The 23,192-nt window shown below is 45.0% G+C and overlaps 1 pseudogene; it reads right to left on the bottom strand.

Annotated features, from left to right (window-relative positions):
• Nucleotides 1-1,194: 1,194 nt before the first annotated feature.
• LOC137350759 (U2 spliceosomal RNA) lies at nucleotides 1,195-1,303 on the bottom strand (annotated as a pseudogene).
• Nucleotides 1,304-23,192: the final 21,889 nt, after the last annotated feature.

Raw genomic sequence — 23,192 nt, 5'->3', positions numbered from 1 at the left:
GGTTGGGGCACGCCGGGCCCATCACAGCTTCCAGTGCCCGGGGGCTGGGATGCTTTATCATCCATCTCGGAGTTCTGCCACCTCTTTTGAAGGGGCTGTCGTTCCAGCATTTCCCCGTCCAGTGAAGAGGAGTTGTTGCAGTCTGATTCAGAAGAGAGCCTCCTCTTGCCACTGGTTTGGGTGGTGGCTTTGGGATGTTTTTTCCTTGTGGTTTTCCTCTGGACCACTTGCCACTGACCTGTTTGTCCATCTGCTGCCTCCTCCTCCATTGATTCTGTCTGTGGAGGAGGGGTTTCCGGGCGCTGGGTAGGTGCTGGATCGTTGGTTTCAGCTGCCTCCCCTTCCTTCTCAGGTTGAAGTTCCTCACTGCGGAGAAGGTTGCTGGTCTCCTTTCGAACAGCGGACGCCTTCGTCGAACCTTCTCGCGGCCTTTCCTTGGACCTTGCCGCCTGAGCATAGCTGAGGCAACGTTTGGGGCAGGTCTTGTAGAGATGGCCTGCCGCACCGCACAAGTTGCAACACTTAGTCTGCTTACAGTCCTTGGTCTGATGGCCTTCCTCCTTGCAGTTCTTGCAAACAACCGTGCTGCAGTTGGCTGCCATGTGACCAGATTTGCCACAGGTGCGGCAAACTCTGGGCTGCCCAGCGTAGACCAAGAAGCCTCGACTTCCCCCGATAGCGAAGCTGGAGGGAGGGTGGATGATGGCTCCACTGGGATCTACCTTCAAGGTCACCTTGACCTGCCGCTTGCTGGTCCAGATCCCAAAGGGGTCCTTGACATCAGTGCTGGCCACCTCGACATACCTGGCGAGAAAGGTGAGTACATCCACCACCGGAACATGGGGGTTGTAGAGGTGAATTGTCACCACCCGGTCCCGTTGTGACGGAAGTGTGAAGAGCGGCTCCGCTGTGAGGATCGACAGTGGCGCCCGGTCCCCTTTCTCCTTGAACGCCTTCAGGAACTTGATGCATCCCGCCACGTTCCGGAACGTCACGTCGAAGTATCCACTGCTGGGGAAATCCTGCAGGCAGAAGACGTCCGTCGCTTGAAATCCGCAGCAATCGAAGAGAATTTTCTTGATGAAGAAGGTGCGATCAACCGGTGCATCTCCTTCCTTGTCCTTCACGACCACCCGAACGGTGTTCCGCACTCCCTGGCCCGAAGCTCGAAAATTGGTTATAGCCATTTTACTCAAAGCTTCCCCAGGATCAAAAGGCAATGATCATGGTCTCTTCTCAATCAAATAAGCACTGATAAGAACAGATCCTACACTTGATCTTAGCCAAAAGGCCGAGAAGTCCTTTTTTTTTGTTAGAGGAGGAGGGTGGGTGGGAGACACGACACGTGTAGTGTATCGGGTACAGCCACCACCCAAATATATAGTTTTTACTTACCCAGCAGTCCCCTGGTCCTCCGAAAACAAAAGGGAATTAACTTTTAAACTCCCACTGAAATTGACTTCCCAGCTGCAAGCCCGCTCTCGCACCTTCGCTACTGTCAAGCTGCAGTCACCAAAACTAAAAGAAAGAGATTATAAACCACCCAAATATATAGTTTTTACTTCCCCAGCAGTCCCCTGGTCCTCCGAAAACAAAAGGGAATTAACTTTTAAACTTCCACTGAAATTGACTTCCCAGCTGTAAGCTCGCTCTCGCACCTTCGCTACTGTCAAGCTGCATTCTGTTCTTTGTCAATCTCTGCTACTGTACATGAGTGATATCTGTTATGCATATATTATTTTCTGGTACTGGAAGTGAATGTTGGATTTATTCTTCAGCTGTTAGTCTCTGGTACTGCATATGAGTCTGGGTCTCATTCAGTATCAGTCAATTTCTGGTACACTCTGCATGTGCACATCCAGGGCTCATTCTGCATTTGGCAGTCTCTGGTACTGAATGTGTGTTACAATTCATTTTTTATGTGTCTGTTTCTCAGACAGTCAGTTACAGTGGGATTAATTTTGTATCTCTCAGCTACTGCCATTGCCTGCAAATGTGATACATTGTGTATCTATGAAATTCTGTTACAGGATTCCTCTGTACCTGCACTTAATATGTATCTCAGTGATGGTATTGAGAACTATTTGTTTAATGCCATGATGTGTCACGATTTGCTTGCCTCATTTGTATTTCAAAATATGGATCACATTTTAACTGTGTGTTTTATTGAGTTGTGGTGTGAGAGTTTTAGGAACATAGGATCATAGGAGCAGGACATTCAGCCGATTGAGCATGCTCTGCCATTCAAGATGATCATGGGTGATCATCCACTTCAATGCCTTTTTCACACACTATCCTCATATCCCCTTATGTCATTTGTATTTAGAAATCTGTCACTCTCTGCTTTAAACATACTCAATGACTGAGCTTCCACAGCCCTCTGGGGTACAGAATTCCAAATGTTTAACAACGCTCTGAGTAAAGAGGTTTTTCCTCATTGCTATCTGTTTTGGACTAATATTTAGTCTGTAACTCTGAACACATTTGTGAATGATGGCATATGTTTCAAACTCACAAATGGTGTGCTCAGGACAATTAGAATCATTGAATTGATACTCTATCTTTCGTTACAGCTCTTACAGAGATTATTGGACTGGTATGAAATGAGTAGTGCAGTGTGCACTAATTGACATAATACTATAACTTTATTTTTGATACTGTATGAGATGTTTGTACTACATTGTAATCTGTCACTGAGTCTGCAGTCTGGGCTACATTTATTTTATTTATTTATTTAGAGAGACAGCACTGAAACAGGCCCTTCGGCCCACCGAGTCTGTGCCAACCATCAACCACCCATTTATACTAATCCTGCACTAATTCCATATTCCTACCACATCCCAACATTTCCCTACCACCTACCTACACTAGGGGCAATTTTATAATGGCCAATTTACCTATCAACCTGCAAGTCTTTGGCATGTGGGAGGAAACCGGAGCACCCGGAGGAAACCCACGCAGACACAGGGAGAACTTGCAAACTCTACACAGTCAGTACCCAGAATTGAACCCGGGTCGCTGGAGCTGTGAGGCTGCGGTGCTAGCCACTGCGCCACTGTGCCACCTCTAAGGAATCTAAGGATTCATTCTGTACCTTTCCATCAGCTGCTCTACCTGATATTTAATTTGTAGCTTAGGCTGCACTTTTGTGGGATTAATCCGGTGCCTTTCAATCTGATGGTGGGTGTGATTTTGAACTGAGATTGATAGACCTACCTTTCAGCAGTACTGAGTTGGGGTGAATTGGAAACAACTTCTGCCTCTCCTGCATTGTTTGATTGTCTGCTGGATTGAAAATGTGTCTCTGGAACTTGGGATCAGTGCGAGTCTGACTACTTCTGCTCTCTGTGCCTGTGGAACTCATGGCCTGTCTGTGTCTCTGTGCTCTGGGTGTGATAATGTACCTACTCTGTGTTAGAAGGAGTGGACTGCACTTTTCCTTGTGCTGGGGAATCACCACCTTCCTTCAGGTTCCTTCAAGTTTTTGCCTACAGAGAGAAAGAAAAATATCTCTGTAACTCAAGATCAATTGAGGTAGAAGCGAGAAAAGACATTGTTACGACCAGGTGAGAAAGGCTCCCCCTCTCAGCCTCTTCCTTACCTGTAACAGGGTTTAACTTTTTAAAACACCATGTTTTAGCTTCACTACTCCCTAATTCTAATGGCAAAGAAATCAACCAGGCATGTTTTCTCAGATTTAAAAAAGAACAGTGTTAGTTTATTAACCTTAAAAATCTAATTCAGTTAAAATGAATAAAGATACGCAGCACAACCACGCTAGCGTGCATATGCGATAAACAGACACACAAATAGAAACGGAAAAGGAGAAAAGATTTGAAGCAATAGCTGGAGTTCAGTTGCTGGCTTTGGGTTTGATGTAAAGTCTTTGATTGCTGTTATGGCTTGCAGTTCTTGTTGGGGACCAGTGCACACTTTCAAACTTGTTTCGCTGGTCTTCTGTCTTGAGGGTTGAGCTACTCCCATGGGTCTCTGGGACTCTGCATGTGTGTGTGTGAGAGAGGGAAGGACCTGCCTTCTGTTGTCTTCAGATTGCAGTCTCTGTCATATTTTTATTTCCATCTGGCATTATAGCATAAGAACATAATAACTAGGAGCAGGATTAGGCTATTCTGCCACTCGAGCCTGTTCCACCATTCAATAAGATCATGGCAGATCAAATCATGGCCTCAACTCCACTATCCTGCCTGCCCCTATAACCAATTATTCCCTTATAGATCAAAAGTCAGTCTAACTCAACCTTGAATATATTCAATGACCAACCTCCACCATCCTCTTGGGTAGATAATTCCAAAGAATAGCAGCCCTTTGTGAGAAGAAATTCCTCCTCAACTCCATCTAAAATGAGAGACTCCTTATTTTGAAACTGTTCCCCCATAGTTCTCGATTCCCTCATGAGGGGAAACATCATTTCAGCAAATACCTTGTCAAGCCCCCTCAGAATCTTATGTATTTCAATAAGATTGACTCTCATTCTTCTAAACTCCAATGAGTGCACCACAACCAGGTCAACCTTTCCACATAACACAACACCTTTATCCCAGAAATCAACCTAGTGGTACTTGCCTGAACTACCTCCAATGCAAATATATCTCTCCTTAAATAAGGAGACCAAAACTGCATGCAACACTCAAGGTGTGGTCGAACCAACAACTTGCACATTTATACCCCATCCCCCTTGCAATAAACACCAACATTCCATTTGCCTTCCTAATTACTTGCTGTGTTTTCATGCTAACATTTTGTGATTCATATATGAGGACACCCAGATCCCTCTGTACCACAGCATTCTGCATTCTCTCTCTAATTAAATAATATTCTGCTTTTCTATACGTCATACCAAAGTGGATAACCTCACATTTTCCCACATTATACTTCATTGCCAAATTTTTGTCCACACACTTAACCTGTCTTTATCCCTTTGCAAACTCATTGTGTCCTCCTCACAACTTGCTTTCCCACCTATCTTTGTATCCCCAGCAAATTTGATTACAATACACTCGATCCCTTCATCCAAGTTATTAATATAGATTGTAAGTAGTTGAGGCCCCAACACCAATCCCTGTGGCACCCCACTAATTAGTTTGCCAACCTGAAAAATGACCCATTTAACCCAATTCTCTGTTTCTTGTTAGTTAGCCAATCCTCTATCCATGCTAATATATTACACCTGAACACCATGAGCTCTTATCTTGTGTTGTAACCTTTTACATGGCACTTTATCGAACGCCTTTAAAATCCAAATACACTACATCTACTGGTTCCCCTTCATATACCCTGCTTGTTACATCCTCAAAGAACTCTAATAATTTTGTCAAACATGGTTTCCCTTTAATAAATCCATGTTGACTCTGCATGATTGTACTTTAATTTTCTGAATGTTCTGCTACCACTTACTTAATCATGGATTCCAGCATTTCCCCAATGACAGACATTAGGCTAGCAGGCCTATCATTACCTGCTTTTTGAATAGGGGTTTTACATTTGTGGTTTTAATATCCACTGGCACTGTTCCAGAATCTCGTGAATTGACGAAGATTACAACCAACGCATCCACTATGGCTGGAGCCATTTCTTTTAAACTCTAGGATGCAGGCCATCAGGTCTAGGGGATCTGTCAGATTTTAGTCCCATTAGTTTTCCTCATACATTTTTTCTAGCGATAGTGATTGTTTCAAGTTCCTTCCCTCCTTTTCCCCTTGATTTTATACTATTCTTTGGATGCTTTTAGTGTTTTCTACCATGAAGACTGAGTCAAAATACTTGTTCAAAGTCTCTGCCATTTCCTTGTTTCTCATTGGACCAACCATTCAACCGAAATCGACAGCCGCTGTTTAAAATATTTCCTCGATACTTCTCACCGAGTGACAGCAATAGTTGTTGTTCGCATAACTGCCCACATCCCTACTGCCCGGCTCTATTTCCTCTATTCACTGTTCAAGAACAACAAACAGTGTGAAACTAAAGCCAAACCAGGAACGTGCATTACAGGTTTGAGGACAGAAAACAACAATGATTTTCAATAGCAGAATCTTCCCATTCTGTCTCCCTTACCTTGTCCACACACAGCTCGAGAATGGCCTCTTCCTTCCTGCACTTACTCTGTTCCGGGAGCAGATTCTCATTGAGAAGCGGCGCTCAGATCACCGGAGAGAAAAAAAGAATTCAAACTGTCTCAATGAAAAACAGACCAGAATTGACCCAGATACTTCCATTATTAAATTAATTCATCAGCACCAAACCACTTATCATTAATGCACCGGGAGGGTCTCCAAATTTATGAAATTGAAGGTGGCGGCATTTATTAAATTGTTGATTGACATCATGTAGTTCAGTTCTTCATTTAATTGGGGGTGGGAGGGTGCAGGGGGATGTGTGAGCAGAGGAGCAGAGCGAAATCCAGAGAGGGAACGGAAAACACACCTGGACAGATGTGAAACTGGTCAATGCACCATTACAATAACTCCATCTCTGACTCCCTCCTGACAGTAACCAACCCTTTCACAGAGACTGTGGGTGGCTCTGAAAAGAGTCTTTGGTTTATTAGATGACATTTTGGCCGCTTTACTTTTTCTGGGATCTCTGAGCGCTGGTTTTCTTGGGTAGCAGCACGGCCTGGATATTAGGCAGCACACCGCCCTGAGCGATGGTCTCCCCTCCCAGCAGCTTGTTGAGCTCCTCGTCGTTGCGGACGGCCAGTTGCAGGTGTCTGGGGATGATGCGGCTCTTCTTGTTGTCCCGGGCCGCGTTACCGGCCAGCTCGAGGATTTCAGTGGTCAGATACTCGAGCACAGCAGCCAGATAGACCGGGGCTCCGGCACCCACACGCTCAGCATAGTTGCCCTTTCTCAGGAGCCTGTGAACACGGCCCACCGGGAACTGCAGTCCAGCCCGGGAGGAGTGAGACTTGGCCTTGGCCCTGGCCCGAGCTTTCCCGCTGGTCTTTTCCTCTTCCTCTTTTCCCCCAAAATATACTTTATTCATAAAAATCTGTAAAAAATACAGTACAAAACAGTTCAAAATAACACCAAGTTGACATCCCAAAAAGTGCAAAGGAAATCAGTTTTCTTTGATGCAGGAGTGAGTTTCCTCACAACCCTTCCATTTTACAGCAAACCCATATTCAGTGTATACAGCCCGAGGGGTTTCCCATGGGTCCATCTATCAGTTCACTTTGGTGGGAGAACCTTACACAGTGTTTATACCTCATTGAGACTTTGCAGTGGCTGCCCCTCTTCCAGACACTTTTTTTAAATTTCCAAAGTATACTTTATTCATAAAAAACTATTAAAAAAAAGATTACCAAACAGTTCCAAAAAGCACAAAGTCGAAAAATACAAGGAGTGCAAATGAGATTAGTTTCTTTCAATACAGGAGTGAGTTGCCTCACAACCCTTCCATTTCATTTTACATGCTACGTACATTTTACAGCAAACCAAATATTTTCTGGATATAGTTGAGGGGTTTCCCATTGGTCCAGCCCCTCCGTTCACTTTGCTGGGGGGACCTTACACTGTGATCTTTCCACATTGAGCCTTTGCTGCGGCTGCCCCAAGCTTTAGTGCGTCCCTCAGCACGTAGTCCTGGACCTTGGAATGTGCCAGTCCGCAACATTCGGTCCTGGACAACTCTTTGCGCTAGAAGACCAGAAAGTTTCGGGCAGACCAAAGGGTGTCTTTCACCGAATTGATAGTTCTCCAGCAGCAGTTGATGTTTGCCTCGGAGTTCGTCACTGGGAACAGCCCGCAGAGCACAGAGTCCTGTGTTACAGAGGTGCTTGGGATGAACCTCGACAAAAACCACTGCCTCTCTTTCCACACCTGCTTTGCAAAGACACATTCCAGAACGAGGTGGGCAACTGTCTCTTCCCCACCACAGCCACTTCGAGGGCATCGTGCAGAGGGGGTGTGACTCCGGGCGTGCAGGAAGGATCTGACGGGGAGGGCTCTTCTCACCACCAGCCAAGCTACATCTTGGTGCTTGTTTGAAAGTTCTGGTGATGAGGTATTCTGCCAAATGACTTTGGCAGTCTGCTCAGGCCACAATCTCACAAATACTTTCACAAAGAATGCTGAAATCCGCTGACATTGGTCCCTCTGGGCTGGGATGGTAGTGGTGGAGGCTGCTGATTGGTCACTCTGTTACTGCATCTTATGATGTGGTTCATGTTTCCAATCCCAGAGCTGCTTAATTCACCAATCCGGAGATTCCACACTGAATAACGGCGGAAAATAACGGCGCTAAATTGTCAGACTCCAACCGATTTTTTAAATTTGAAAAGCCCGCTAATATATCTGTAAAACAAGGAGCAGCTTCAATATAGAATATCGCATTAACAGGCAATTTCATTTTACAGCAAAAAAATTTAAAATCTTTCTCCTCTTGTATTATTCTACATTTTGTCACAAGTTCCAGATACACTTTTACAATCCGGTATCTATTCGGGTTTATTCTCCGTCCTTTTTGAAACAGTCTGTTTGCGGAGGCAGAAAGTCTCATTCACAGCATTCTGCAAGCTGACACATTTCAGATCAATCTTTGTCAAGATACCGCATCACTGATTCTAGATTGAACCTATTTGTGGGAGACAAAAGCGGAGAGAAGATTTTTACTGTCAGGTGTTGAAATGTGAGACTGAGGGTTCCTACAACAGCGGGGTTTCCAGATAATGTACTTATTAATTATTGAGGCCGAGCTTCAACAAGGGAAACAAGTGACTGAGAACTGATCTGTCAGCTTTTATTAACGAGATACAGGAAAGGGGTCGAATATGAACGCGTCCGAGATCCAAGCACACTTGGGGTCAGTGATCAGTAATTAATTTACACGGCATTATTAAGTAGAGACACAAAGATCTCAACAGTGAAAGTGAATCACCCAGAATCCATGGGGTTAAAACAGAGATCACAAAGGCAATTAGAAAGTTCCAGACTCTTCATAAAAAAAAACAAATCGATACCATTGAGATGATGTTGTAGCTTTTTCAGAGAGATTGTGGGTGGCTCTTAAAAGAGCCGTTGTGTTTGGGATGTTTTTCAGTCCATTGTGCAGTTTTACTTGGAGCTGGTGTACTTGGTCACCGCCTTTGTCCCTTCCGACACGGCGTGCTTGGCCAGCTCCCCGGGCAGCAGCAGGCGCACGGCGGTCTGGATCTACCGGGAGCTGACGGTGCTGCGCTTGTTGCAATGGGCCAGGCGGGAAGCCTCACCCGCGATGCGCTCGAAAATATCGTTCACAAACGAGTTCACGATGCTCATGGCCTTGGAGGAGATGCCGGTGTCGGGGTGAACCTGCTTCATCACTTTGTAGATGTAGATGGAGTAACTCTCCTTCCTCGACTTTCTGCGCCTCTTGCCGCCCTTTGCTGACGGTTTATTTAAGCCTTTCTTGGCGCCCTTGTTAGCAGCTGTTTTCTTCTCTTTTTTTTTTATTTCCAAAATATACTTTATTCATAAACATCTGTAAAAATTACATTGCCAAACAGTTTCCAAACAGCACCAAAAAATACAAACATTGCAAGGGAGATCAGTTTCCTTCAATACTGTCATGAGTTTCTTCCCAACCCTTCCGTTTCACAATTGTCATGTCAATTACAGTTTTACATTTACAGCAATTGAGAATATTAACGATACAGTTCGAGGGGTTTCCCATGGATCCAGCCCCTCAGTCCAGCTTGGTGGGGGAACCTTACACTGTGGTCTTTCCCCATTGAGCCTTTGCTGCGGCTGCCCCAAGCTTTAGTGCGTCCCTCAGCATGTAGTCCTGGACCTTGGAATGTGCCAGTCTGCAACATTCGGTGGTGGACAACTCTTTGCACTGGAAGACCAGCAAGTTTCGGGCAGACCAAAGGGCGTCTTTCACCGAATTGATAGTCCTCCAGCAGCAGTTGATGTTTGTCTCGGTGTGCGTCCCTGGGAACAGCCCGTAGAGCACAGACTCCTGTGTTACAGAGCTGCTTGGGATGAACCTTGACAAAAACCACTGCATCTCTTTCCACACCTGCTTTGCAAAGGCACATTCCAGGAGGAGGTGGGCGACCGTCTCTTCCCCACCACAGCCAACGCGGGGGCACTGTGCGGAGGGGGCGAGACTTCGGGTGTGCAGGAAGGATCTGACGGGGAGGGCCCTTCTCACCACCAGCCAAGCTACGTCTTGGTGCTTGTTTGAAAGTTCTGGTGATGAGGCATTCCGCCAAATGACTTTGACAGTCTGCTCGGGGAACCATCCGACATGATCCACCGTTTCCTTTTCCCGTCGGGCCTTGAGGACATTTCGTGCAGACCACTGCCTGATGGACCGGTGGTCAAAGGTGTTTTCCCGCAGAAACTGCTCCACGAAGGATAGGTGGTACGGCACGGCCCAACTGCAAGGAGCGTTCCGCGGCAATGTGACCAGGCCCATCCTTCGCAACACCGGGGACAGATAGAACCTCAGCACGTAGTGACACTTGGAGTTTGCGTACTGGGGATCTACACACAGCTTGATGCAGCCACACACGAAGGTGGTCATCAGGATGAGGGCCATGTTGGGTACATTTTTCCCGCCCTTGTCCAGAGATTTGAACATCGTGTCCCTCCGGACCCGGTCCATTTTAGATCCCCAGACGAAGCGGAAAATGGCTCGGGTGACTGCCACGGCGCAGGAGTGGGGTATGGGCCAGACCTGCGCCACGTAGAGCAACAACGTGAGCGCCTCGCACCTGATGACCAGGTTCTTACCCACAATGGAGAGAGATCGCTGCCCCCACATGCCCAACTTTTGTCGTACCTTGGCTACTCGCTCCTCCCATGTTTTGGTTCACGCCCCGGCCCTTCCGAACCATATCCCCAGCACCTTCAGGTAGTCTGACCTGACGGTGAAGGGGACAAAGGATCGGTCAGCCCAGTTGCCAAAGAACATGGCCTCGCTCTTGCCGTGGTTAACTTTGGCTCCCGAGGCCAGTTCGAACTGGTCGCAGATGCTCATCAGTCTGCGCACGGACAGCGGATCCGAGCAGAAAACGGCGACGTCATCCATGTACAGGGAGGTTTTGACCTGAGTGCCTCCGCTGCCTGGGATTGTCACCCCTCTTATGCTCGCATCCTTCCTAATAGACTCAGCAAAGGGTTCAATACAGCAAACAAACAAGACCGGGGACAGAGGGCAGCCCTGTCTGACTCCAGATTTGATCGGGAAACTTTCAGATTCCCACCCGTTGATTGAGACTGCGCTCCTGATGTTTGTGTAGAGCAGTTGGATCCAATTGCAGATTCCCTCCCCAAACCCCATTTTGGAAAGCACGTCCATCATGTAGGTGTGCGATATCCTGTCAAAAGCCTTCTCCTGGTCCAGGCTGATGAGGCAGGTGTCCACCCTCCTGTCCCGTACGTAGGCGATCGTATCCCTGAGTAGCGCGAGACTATCAGAGATCTTCCTGCCGGGTACAGTACAGGTCTGATCGGGGTGAATCACCAACTCCAGAACAGACTTGACTCGACTGGCTATGACTTTGGACAGAATCTTGTAATCAACATTAAGCAGTGAGATGGGCCGCCAATTTCTGATTTCTGCCCTCTCCCCCTTCTGCTTGTAAATGAGGGTGATGATGCCTTCTCTTCAGGCATTTTCAGATTCAATTTCAGACACAGAAATAAACCAAACCCCTTCCGAGTGCGGATTAAATAGACAATCCCACAGCTCTATGCTAATGAGGGATGGGAGAAAGTTAGGATTGTGATTGGGCGATTGGCAATGATGTCACAACGGTTTTATATTGTAATACTACAATTGGTCTCTTCAGCCATCCAATCAGATTTAACATCTACAAACCAATCACTAACTCCTTCACTACATTCAGGAATTCCATTTCCCAAAGACTCTCTCCAGTCCCAGTTTCTATTGGAAAATCCACCGGGAAATGTGTCCTGGCTGCGAAGGTCCCTTATTCTCAGCAGTTTCTCACATTCCGGCCTCTCTAAGTTGAGCCACTTTTTTGGGTGCTCGGGAGGGAAAGAGTCGCCTTCAGATTGACACTTTGGTTGGCTCAAGAAGACTGAGGACACCAACACCTCACCTGCCTCATCGTCGGGGAGACTGTCAACACTGTTCTTCCCCACTGTATGATCCGGGACCGGTCATCCATTCAATCTGTTACGGGTCGTTTGTCTTTTCTGTCTGTTTAGCTTATGCATTACCATAATTAAACTGTTCATATATAAACTGCTACTTCTTAATATTATATTTAAACTGTTGCTTCTTAATAAACTATTATGAGCTTGACATTATGAGCTCGACCCGCTTCTTTGTGTATCTGTGAACACAGAACCTAAATCTTACAATTCCTTCCCAGGGAATATTTTATTCAAAAAGAGACTTTTTGCACACACTGGAAATCTGGATAATAACAGAAGATTCTGGAAACACTCAGCACTTCCCGCAGCATCTGTGGAGAGAGGAAGGTAGGAGCAACGTTTCAGGTTTATTGAAGGGTCGCAGAACTGGACCATTAACCCGAGCTTCACTTCTCCACAGTTGTTTCCGGACTGGCTGAGTGTTTTCAGTATTTTAGCTTTTATCTTTCTGTATTTCATCGCTTTCTATTTTAACTGTTTGCTGTGAAACTTTCAGCATTCTGCTCAGTTCTTTGTGTAGTCATGTTTTCTTTATTTGAAGTAATGCAAATACTATCCTGAAAAAACAGACAGAAATACTGGTCAATGGTAAATACTGGTAAAATATAACAGGGCACATTTACAATCATCGGATCAATGAAGACAACCTTTATTACGAATCAATTATCTTTATTTTCAATATAAATATATGAAGCAATATCAGTGTAGCACTTACAGACAAAAATCTATTACCTCACATTACCTGCTTCTTTAACCCTGACAGACCATGTCAATTTCTGCCCCTATGTTGCATTTCTCACTTTTAGCTAGAAAACGTCAGCAATTTGTGATATAGTGCAGTTTACAGATCAGACAGTCAGACACAACCTGCAATAATTGTTCAGCTTTTGTTGGACAGATGGGATTTAGAAATACTAAGAAACAAGACGAGCTGTTATTGCATTTAGTTAGCCCAAACGTTAGTGATGACCCTGTGCCAAATAAGTGAGCCTGTTGTCCCGTACCTTAGAGTAAGAATCATTCTTTATCTGTGGCGATCTGTCAGTTTCCGTTACTGAAAGAGAATGTGGAATTCATGCTGCCGCCAGTCAGTCTCTAATTCTGTATGTGAGCTTAGGATTCAGACACTGCCAATAAGTCTCTGTTGCAGTATGTAACTGTGTGATTCATTCTGTATCAGTCAGCCTCTGGTACTGTGTGTGAGAGTAGGATTGCTGTTGTACCTCTCTGCCACTGTAAATCTTTGAATCTGGGCTCATTTAACATCCGTCAGTCTCTGGTACTGCCTATGAGTGTGGGTTTTATTCAGTATGTGCCAGTTTCTGGTACTGCCTATGAGTGTGAGTTTTGTTCAGTGTCTGTCAGTCTCTGGTACTCTCTGTGTGGGATGCATTCAGAAATCATTAATCTCTGGGATAGTTTGTAGTTCAGAATTCATCCTACACACAATTACATAGAATTTACAACACAGAGACAAGCTATTCTGCCCAAGTGCTGCTGGTTCCACATGAGCCTCCTCCCACCTTACCTCCTCTAATTGTATCTGCAAATCCCTCAAATCTTTTCTGCCTCATATTTAATTTATCAATCATTTAATTTGATGTTAAATGTAACAATTCTCATCAACCCAAGTGCTGCATGTTCCAGATTCTAACCAGGTCCAAAGCAGGGTAAAGAAGTTTCTCCTGAATTAATTATTTGATTTATTCCTGACTATTTCATATTTACAGCTTTTGACTCCACCACAAATGGGAAATATCTCTACCTCTACCCTATCAAATCCTTTCATATAATTCAGTGCTTCTATTAGGTGATCATTCAGCTTCCTCTTTTCCAAACAAAAGAGACCAGACTTGTTCAGTATTTAGAACTCCTGCGAAACAAGTAGCTCAGTTTGCAGTAATGGAATAAATACTGTATCTCAGTCTGAAACTGTATGCGATTTTAGATAGTGATGTCTCGGATCATGTTTTTGGGATCCTTAGGGGGGAGGGGGAGCAGCCCCAGGTCGTGGTCCACATAGGCACCAACGACATAGGTAGGAAGAGAGATGTGGATTTAAGGCAGAAATTCAGGGAGCTAGGGTGGAAGCTTAGAGCGAGAACAAACAGAGTTGTTATCTCTGGGTTGTTGCCCGTGCCACGTGATAGCGAAGCGAGGAATAGGGAGAGAGAGGAGTTGAACACGTGGCTGCAGGGATGGTGCAGGAGGGAGGGTTTTGGTTTCCTGGATAATTGGGGCTCTTTCTGGGGTAGGTGGGACCTCTACAAACAGGATGGTCTTCACCTGAACCAGAGGGGTACCAATATCCTGGGGGGGAGATTTGCTAGTGCTCTTCGGGGGGGGTTTAAACTAATTCAGCAGGGGAATGGGAACCTAAATTGTAGTTCCAGTGTACAGGATGTTGAGAGTAGTGAGGTCAGGGATAAGGTTACAAGGACGCAAGAGGGCACTGGCAAGCAAGAACCTGGTTTAAAGTGTGTCTACTTCAACGCCAGGAGCATCCGGAATAAGGTGGGTGAGCTTGCAGCATGGGTTGGTACCTGGGATCTCGATGTAGTGGCCATTTCGGAGACATGGGGAGAGCAGGGGCAGGAATGGATGTTGCAGGTTCCGGGATTTAGATGTTTCAGTAAGAACAGAGAAGATGGTAAAAGGGGGGGGGCGGGGTGTGGCATTGTTAATCAAGGAGAGTATTACAGCGACAGAAAGGACGTTTGAGGACTCGTCTACTGAGGTAGTATGGGCCGAGGTTAGAAACAGGAGAGGTGAGGTCACCCTGTTGGGAGTCTTTTATAGACCTCCGAATAGTTCCAGAGATGTAGAGGAAAGGATAGCGAAGATGATTCTCGACAGGGGCGAGAGTAACAGGGTAGTTGTTATGGGGGACTTTAACTTTCCAAATATTGACTGGAAATACTATAGTTCGAGTACTTTAGATGGGTCAGTTTTTGTCCAGTGTGTGCAGGAGGGTTTTCTGACACAGTATGTAGACAGGCCAACCAGGGGCGATGCCACATTGGATTTGGTACTAGGTAATGAACCCAGCCAGGTGTTAGATTTAGATGTAGGTGAGCACTTTGGTGATAGTGATCACAATTCGGTTAGGTTTACCTTAGCGATGGGCAGGGACAGGTATATACCGCAGGGCAAGAATTATAGCTGGGGGAAAGGAAATTATGATGCGATTAGGCAAGATTTAGGATGCGTAGGATGGGGAAGGAAACTGCAGGGGATGGGAACAATCGAAATGTGGAGCTTATTCAAGGAGCAGCTACTGCGTGTCCTTGATAAGTATGTACCTGTCAGGCAGGGAGGAAGTTGTCGAGCGAGGGAGCCGTGGTTTCCTAAAGAAGTTGAAGCGCTTGTCAAGAGGAAGAAGAAGGCTTATGTTAGGATGAGACGTGAAGGCTCAGTTAGGGCGCTTGAGAGTTACAAGCTAGCCAGGAAGGATCTAAAGGGAGAGCTAAGAAGAGCAAGGAGAGGACACGAGAAGTCATTTGCGGATAGGATCAGGGAAAACCCTAAGGCTTTCTATAGGTATATCAGGAAGAAAAGAATGACTAGAGTTAGATTAGGGCCAATCAAGGATAGTAGTGGGAAGTTGTGTGTGGGATCAGAGGAGGTAGGGGAAGTGTTAAATGAATATTTTGCGTCAGTATTTACAGTAGAGAAAGAAAATGTTGTCAAGGAGAATACTGAGATTCAGGCTACTAGGCTAGATGGGATTGAGGTTCACAAGGAGAAGGTGTTCGCAATTTTGGAGAGTGTGAAAATGGATAAGTCCCCTGGGCCAGATGGGATTTATCCTCGGATTCTCTGGGAAGCAAGGGAGGAGATTGCAGAGCCTTTGTCCTTGATCTTTATGTCGTCATTGTCGACAGGAATAGTGCCGGAAGACTGGAGGATAGCAAATGTTGTCCCCTTGTTCAAGAAGGGGAGTAGAGACAGCCCTGGTAATTATAGACCGGTGAGCCTTACCTCGGCTGTGGGTAAAATGTTGGAAAAGGTTATAAGAGACAGGATTTATAATCATCTTGAAAAGAATAAGTTCATTAGCGATAGTCAGCACGGTTTTGTGAAGGGTAGGTCGTGCCTCACAAACTTTATTGAGTTTTTCGAGAAGGTGACCAAACAGGTGGATGAGGGTAAAGCAGTGGATGTGGTGTATATGGATTTCAGTAAGGTGTTTGATAAGGTTCCCCACGGAAGGCTATTGCAGAAAATACGGAAGTATGGGTTTGAAGGTGATTTAGAGCTTTGGATCAGAAATTGGCTAGCTGAAAGAAGACAGAGGGTGGTGGTTGATGGCAAATGTTCATCCTGGAGTTTAGTTACTAGTGGTGTACTGCAAGGATCTGTTTTGGGGCCACTGCTGTTTGTCATTTTTATAAATGACCTGGAAGAGGGTGTAGAAGGGTGGGTTAGTAAATTTGCAGATGACACGAAGGTCGGTGGAGTTGTGGATAGTGCCGAAGGATGTTGTAGGGTACAGAGGGACATAGATAGGCTGCAGAGCTGGGCTGAGAGATGGCAAATGGAGTTTAATGCAGAAAAGTGTGAGGTGATTCACTTTGGAAGGAGTAACAGGAATGCAGAGTACTGGGCTAATGGGAAGATTCTTGGTAGTGTAGATGAACAGAGAGATCTTGGTGTCCAGGTACATAAATCCCAGAAAATTACTACCCAGGTTAATAGGGCTGTTAAGAAGGCATATGGTGTGTTAGCTTTTATTAGTAGGGGGATCGAGTTTCGGAGCCACGAGGTCATGCTGCAGCTGTACAAAACTCTGGTGAGACCGCACCTGGAGTATTGCATGCAGTTCTGGTCACCGCATTATAGGAAGGATGTGGAAGCTTTGGAAAGGGTGCAGAGGAGATTTACTAGGATGTTCCGAAGAAGGGTCACTGACCCGAAACGTTAACTCTGCTTCTCTTTCCACAGATGCTGCCAGACCTGCTGAGTGAATCCAGCATTTCTTGTTTTTGTTTCAGATTTCCAGCATCCGCAGTATTTTGCTTTTAATTTACTAGGATGTTGCCTAGTATGGAGGGAAGGTCTTACGAGGAAAGGCTGAGGGACTTGAGGTTGTTTTCGTTGGAGAGAAGGAGGAGGAGAGGTGACTTAATAGAGACATATAAGATAATCAGAGGGTTAGATAGGGTGGATAGTGAGAGTCTTTTTCCTCGGATGGTGATGGCAAACACGAGGGGACATAGCTTTAAGTTGAGGGATGATAGATATAGGACAGATGTTAGAGGTAGTTTCTTTACTCAGAGAGTGGTAGGGGCGTGGAACGCCCTGCCTGCAGCAGTAGTAGACTCACCAACTTTAAGGAAATTTAAGTGGTCATTGGATAGACATATGGATGAAAATGGAATAGTGTAGGTCAGATGGTTTCACAGGTTGGCGCAACATCGAGGGCTGAAGGGCCTGTACTGCGCTGTAATGTTCTAATTCTAAAAAAAAAAATAGGTATGTAATGTGTAGCTCAGGCTGCAATAAATAATTGAGACAGTATCTTTCATTCGAACACTATAGATTTATGGCGTGCTATGTTATCTGTACTTCAGTCTGTTCTAATGGAATATATAATGTTATTTCTCAGTCTGATACTGCTTGTTTATTCATTCACAGGATGTTGACATCGCTGGCAAGGTCAGTATTTATTGCCCATCAGTAATTACTCTTACAATTATGCTGAGTGGTTTACTGGGCCATTTCAGAGGACAGTTAAGATTGAATCACATTCCTGTGGGTCTGGAATCACTTATAGGCCAGACTGGGTCAGAATGGCAGATTTCCTTCTCTTAAGGACATTCCTGGATCTGATGGATTTTCTTGCAACAATCTAGTAGTTCCAAGGTCACTAGTATTGATACTAGATTTTTTAATTCCAGATTTTTTTAATTAACTGAAATTAAATTACTCAGATTCTGTCGTAGAATTTGAACTCATGTCTCTGGATCATTAGTCGAGACTTCTGGATTACTAGTGTTGTAGCATAATAACTAAAACAACCTGATATGAGATTTTTTTATACTGCTTTGTAATGTGGAGCTCAGTCTACACAAATGGAATTGATAATCTATTTCACTCTGATAATGTTTGAGATGTTTTTGGCTGGTAAATAATCCGTATCTCAGTCTACTGTATTTTTCAATTCCGCAGTCTGGGTAAGTTCTGCACTGGCATCTAATTTACATCACAGTTTAGACTTCATATTAGCATTGCTCAATCTGATACTGCATGTGATTTTTGCACTGGTATTGTTTAGATCAATCTATATGAATGGAATCAATACTGTATTTCAGTTTGATATTGTTTGAGTTTTTAGAATGGTATATAATGTTTAGATCTAATGGAATTGATTCTGTATCTATCAATTTTACAGTGTGGGTGAGTTCTGAACTGGTATCTAATTTGTGTCTCAGGTTCCAATATCTTTCAGCAGCTTTAAATATTTCACTGTAATGAATGTTGGACTTGTATGTAACTTGTATCTTAAGGTACACTATGGGGATGTTTAAACATCCTTTATAATCAATCGATGTGAACTTTGCCTACGGTATTTAATTTAAATGTCAGGGTATACCATTAGGTTAGATTCTGTGTCATCCAATCAGTACCATGTGCCAATTCTATCTGATATTTAATTGATAGCTAAGTCTGCATTATATTTAGGTTGACACATTACATTTTCATCTGCTAGTGGGTGTGATTTTGACCTGGGATTGATGTATCTGACTGTCAGTGGGACTCAATTGGGGTGAAATGGAAACAACTTCTTTCTCTCCTGCTTTGTTTGATTCTTGGATTGAAATGATGTCTCTGGAACGTGGGATCAACGTGGGCCTGACTACTTTTGCAGTCTGACACTGTGGAACTGATGAACCAACTGTGGCTCTGCATTCTGAGTGATAATGTACCTACTGTGTGTGAGAGGAGCTGGCTGCACTGTTCCTTGTGCCTCGAGTGCAGCAACCATCACATTCATCATGATTCCTTCAAGTATTTGCCTGGAAGAAGAAAAAGTATATCTTATAACTCAAGAACAGGTGAGGTGTAAAATATCAAAGTGATCAATTTAATCTCTCAACGAATAATCATTAATAATAGCCACAAATGAAAACCAGTGTCAGTGTCTGCCTCCACTGAAGTACTGAAGCTCCCAGCTCCTGCAACACAAGTGTTCTGGGCAGATCCATCCAGACAAAACACTGCACTGGGAACATCCCAACTGCTCTATGCTCCACACATATTTCCAGCCATCCTGCTTCATATGAATGAATGAAGAAAAATAAAGCCCAATGTGTGTATCCCACAATTCCTTTCTCCCCATACACGTGTTCCACCTCCCCTTAAATGTGTCAATACTATCCGCCGCACCCTCTCCTTGTGAAAGCAAATTCCAGATTCCACTCACCACTCACTACATAAATAGGGTTTTCAAGAATTCCTCAATGGTTTTATTAATGATGATTTTATATTTTTGGCTCTTGTTTCGGACACCAACACAAGTAGAAACATATCTCCGTGTACCCTATCAAAGCCCTTCACCATTTCCTTACCTTTCTTTCATTTGCTCATAGGTTGTGGGCATCATTGGCCAGGCCAGCATTTATTGTCCGTTCCTTATTGTCCTTGATATAGTGGTGGTGAGCTGCCTTCTTGAACCACTGCAGTCTTTGCTGTGTAGGTACAACCAAAGCGCTGTTTGGAAGGGAGTACCAGGATTTTGACCCAGTGACAGTGAAGGATTGGCAATTTAGTTCCAAGTCAGGATGGTGTGTGGCTTGGAGGGGAACTTTCAGATGGTGGTTTTCCAATGTGTCTGCTGCCCTTGTCCTTTTAGGTGGTAGAGGTGGCGGGTTTGGAAGGTACTGTCCAAGAAGCCTTGGTGAGTTGTTGCAGTGCAGCTTGTAGATGGTACACACTGCTGTCACTGTGCATCAGTGGTAATGGGAGTGAATATTTAAGGTGGCGGATGCGATGCCAATCAAGCGGGCTAATTTGTCCTGGATGGCGTCGAGCTTCTTGAGTGTTGTTAAAGCTGCATTCATCCACGCAAGGGGAGAATATTTGATCACACTTCTGACTTGTGCCTTGTAAATAGTGGGCAGGTATTGGGGAGACAGGAGGTGAGTTACTTGCTGAAGAATTCCTAGCCTCTGACCTGCTCTTACAGCCACAGCATTTATGTGGCTGGTATAATTAAGTTTCTGGTCAATGGTATCCCCAAGATGTTAATAGTGGGGGATTCAGCAATGGCAATGTCATTGAACATCAAGGGGAGATGATTGGATTCTCTCTTGTTTGAGATGGTCATTGCCTGGCATTTATGTGGCACGAATGTTACTTGCCAGGTATCAGCCTAAGCCTGGATGTTGTCCAGGTCTTGCTACATCTGGACACGGGCTGCTTCAGTATCTGAGGAGTCATGAATGGTGCTGAACATTGTGCAATCATCAGCGAACATCCCCACTTCTCGCCTTTTGATGGAGGGAAGGTCATTCATGAAGCAGCTGAAGATGGTTGGGCCTTGGACAATACCCTGAGGAACTACTGCAGTGATGTCCTGGGAGTGAGATGATTGACCTGAACAACCAAAGCCATCTTCCTTTATGCTTGGTATTAACTTCCTTTTTAAAAAAAAATGTTTTCCCCCTAATTCCCATTGACTCCAGTTTTGCTAGGGCTCCTTGATGCTACACAAGGTCAATAGCTGCCTTGATGTCAAGGGCAGTCACTCTCACCTCACAATGCAATGTTTCTTGAACCCTAAAATAAAAGCAAAATTCTGCAGATGCTGGAAATCTGAAATAAAAACATAAAATACTGAAAATACCCAGCACGTCAGGCAGCATATGTTGAGAGAGAAGCAGAGTTAATTTCTCAGGTCTGTGGCCTTTCATCTTATAATCTGTTGTATGTAAGATCAGGTTCATTCAGTTTGCAGTAATGGAATGAATACTGTGTCTTCCACTCTGACCATTTGTGAGATTTGTGGAGTGGTGTGTAACATGGAGCTCAGTCTGCAGTCTGGGTACATTATTGAGATTAATTCTGTACTTTACAATCAGGTACTGTTTGTCTGTTCCATCTGACATTGAATTTGTAGTTCAGGCTGCTCTCTTGTGAGAGTGACACAGTGCCTTGCAATCTGATAGTGGGTGTGATTTTGGACTGGGATTGATGTATCTACCTGTGAGTAGGACTGAGTTGGGGTGAAATGGAAACAACTTCAGTCTTTCCTGCTCTGAGTGACTGTTGGATTGAGTAAATGTCTCTGGAACTTGGGATCAGTGCCGGTCTGACTACTTCTGCTGTCGGTGATTGTGGAATTGATGTCTCTGCTCTCTGTGAGTGATACTGTACTTACTGTGTGTGAGGAGCTGGCTGCACTTCCCCTTGTGTCGAGGAATCACGACATTTATTCTGCTTCCATCAAGTATTTGCCTGTAGAAAGGAAATGTATTTATTATAATTCAGGAAGAGATGTGGTAGAAGATACAAAAGTGACCAAAACAATTTTTCAATTAATAATCATTATGAACAATCACAAAGGAAACCCAACAATACAAACAGAGTCAGTGTCTGATTCCACTGCAGTCCTGCAGCCCCCAGCTACTGCATACCAGGGGCTTTGGCCATTTTACAACAATTTAATGACATCCAGAAACAATCCACTGGGGCCATGAATGGGACTGACCGACGGAGCAGGGACTTTTACACAGGTCAGATTTCCAGTTCCCGCTCCCATGGTCTAACCGTTCAAGCGAAACCAAACAGCCGCTGTTTAAAATGTGTCCTTCACACTTCTCACCTGGTGCCCATAATAGATTCTCTTTGTGTAACTCCCCACATCCTGACTGTCCGCTTCTGTTTTCACACTTCACTGTCCAATAACAACGAACTGTGGGATGAGGCTGGATCGCTCTCTTTGCGCTGGCACGGACATGATGGGCCGAATGGCCTCATTCTGTGCCGGAATTTTTCCATGTTTCTGTTTGCGGATTTGTTGCAGAAATCTGCGCCTGCGCTCCCCTCCCCCAGCACTGCCTGTGAGCGGAAGAAGATGGTTTAAAACAGCCGCCAATGGAGAGATCCCGGTCCTGGGGGAAGGGAGCAAACAGCAGCCTCCTTCCAGCAGCACATCGCTTTGGGAGCGTGTCCGCAGATGGACTCAGAGATCAGCATCGAGTCCGGGGCAAGTTCAGGGGGAGGCGGGGGCTGTTTGTAAGAGGCGGAGTGGAGCAGGAACTGGTCCCGGAACATGGAGTGAGTGGGGGAAGGGAGAGACCATTCTCGGGCTGTGTGGACAAAGGGATGGCGACAGAATGGGAAGAATTTGTTATTGAAATTCAATGCTGCTTCCTCTCCCCAGACCAGCAGTGAATATTCCTGGTTTAGTTCCAGTCTCAGCCGGTTTGTTGCTATTTGACAGTGAAGAGCGGAAACAGAGCCAGACAGGAAGAGTGTGGGGAGTTATACAAAGAGCATCTGTAAGTCGCCAGGTGAGAACTAAGACAGGCTCAATTTAAACAGGTTAATGCCATGGGAGCAATAAATGGAAATCTGACCAGTGCAAATGTCCCTGCTCCATCGGATATTTCCATTCATGGAGCAGTGCAGGGTTTGGGCTCTGTCTACATATCATTACATTGTACCCTGAGTGCTGCAGTACTGCAGTGGAGTCAAACATTTGATAATGTTTGTATCCCTGGGGTTCCTTTGTGGCCGTTCATAATGATTATTAATCGAGACATTAAGCTGATGGTCTTTGTATCTTCCACCTCACCTGTACTTGAGTTGTAAAACATACTTTTGTTTCAACAGGAAAATAAATGAAGAAGCCAGAGTAAATGGGATGTTTCCTCCACCAAGTTACAAGGAAGAGTGTCACCAGCTCCTTCTCACACACAGTCCGTACATTATCACTCACAGAGCGCAGAGACACAGACAGGTCATCAGTTCCACAGTCTCAGACAGCAGAAATAGTTCCAGAGACACATTTTCAATCCATCTATCCAACAGAGCAGGAGAGACAGACGTTGTTTCCCT

This window comes from Heterodontus francisci, chromosome 35, assembly GCF_036365525.1.
Source record: "Heterodontus francisci isolate sHetFra1 chromosome 35, sHetFra1.hap1, whole genome shotgun sequence".
Lineage (NCBI taxonomy): Eukaryota > Metazoa > Chordata > Chondrichthyes > Heterodontiformes > Heterodontidae > Heterodontus > Heterodontus francisci.
This window is presented reverse-complemented; position numbering and strand designations above follow the sequence as displayed.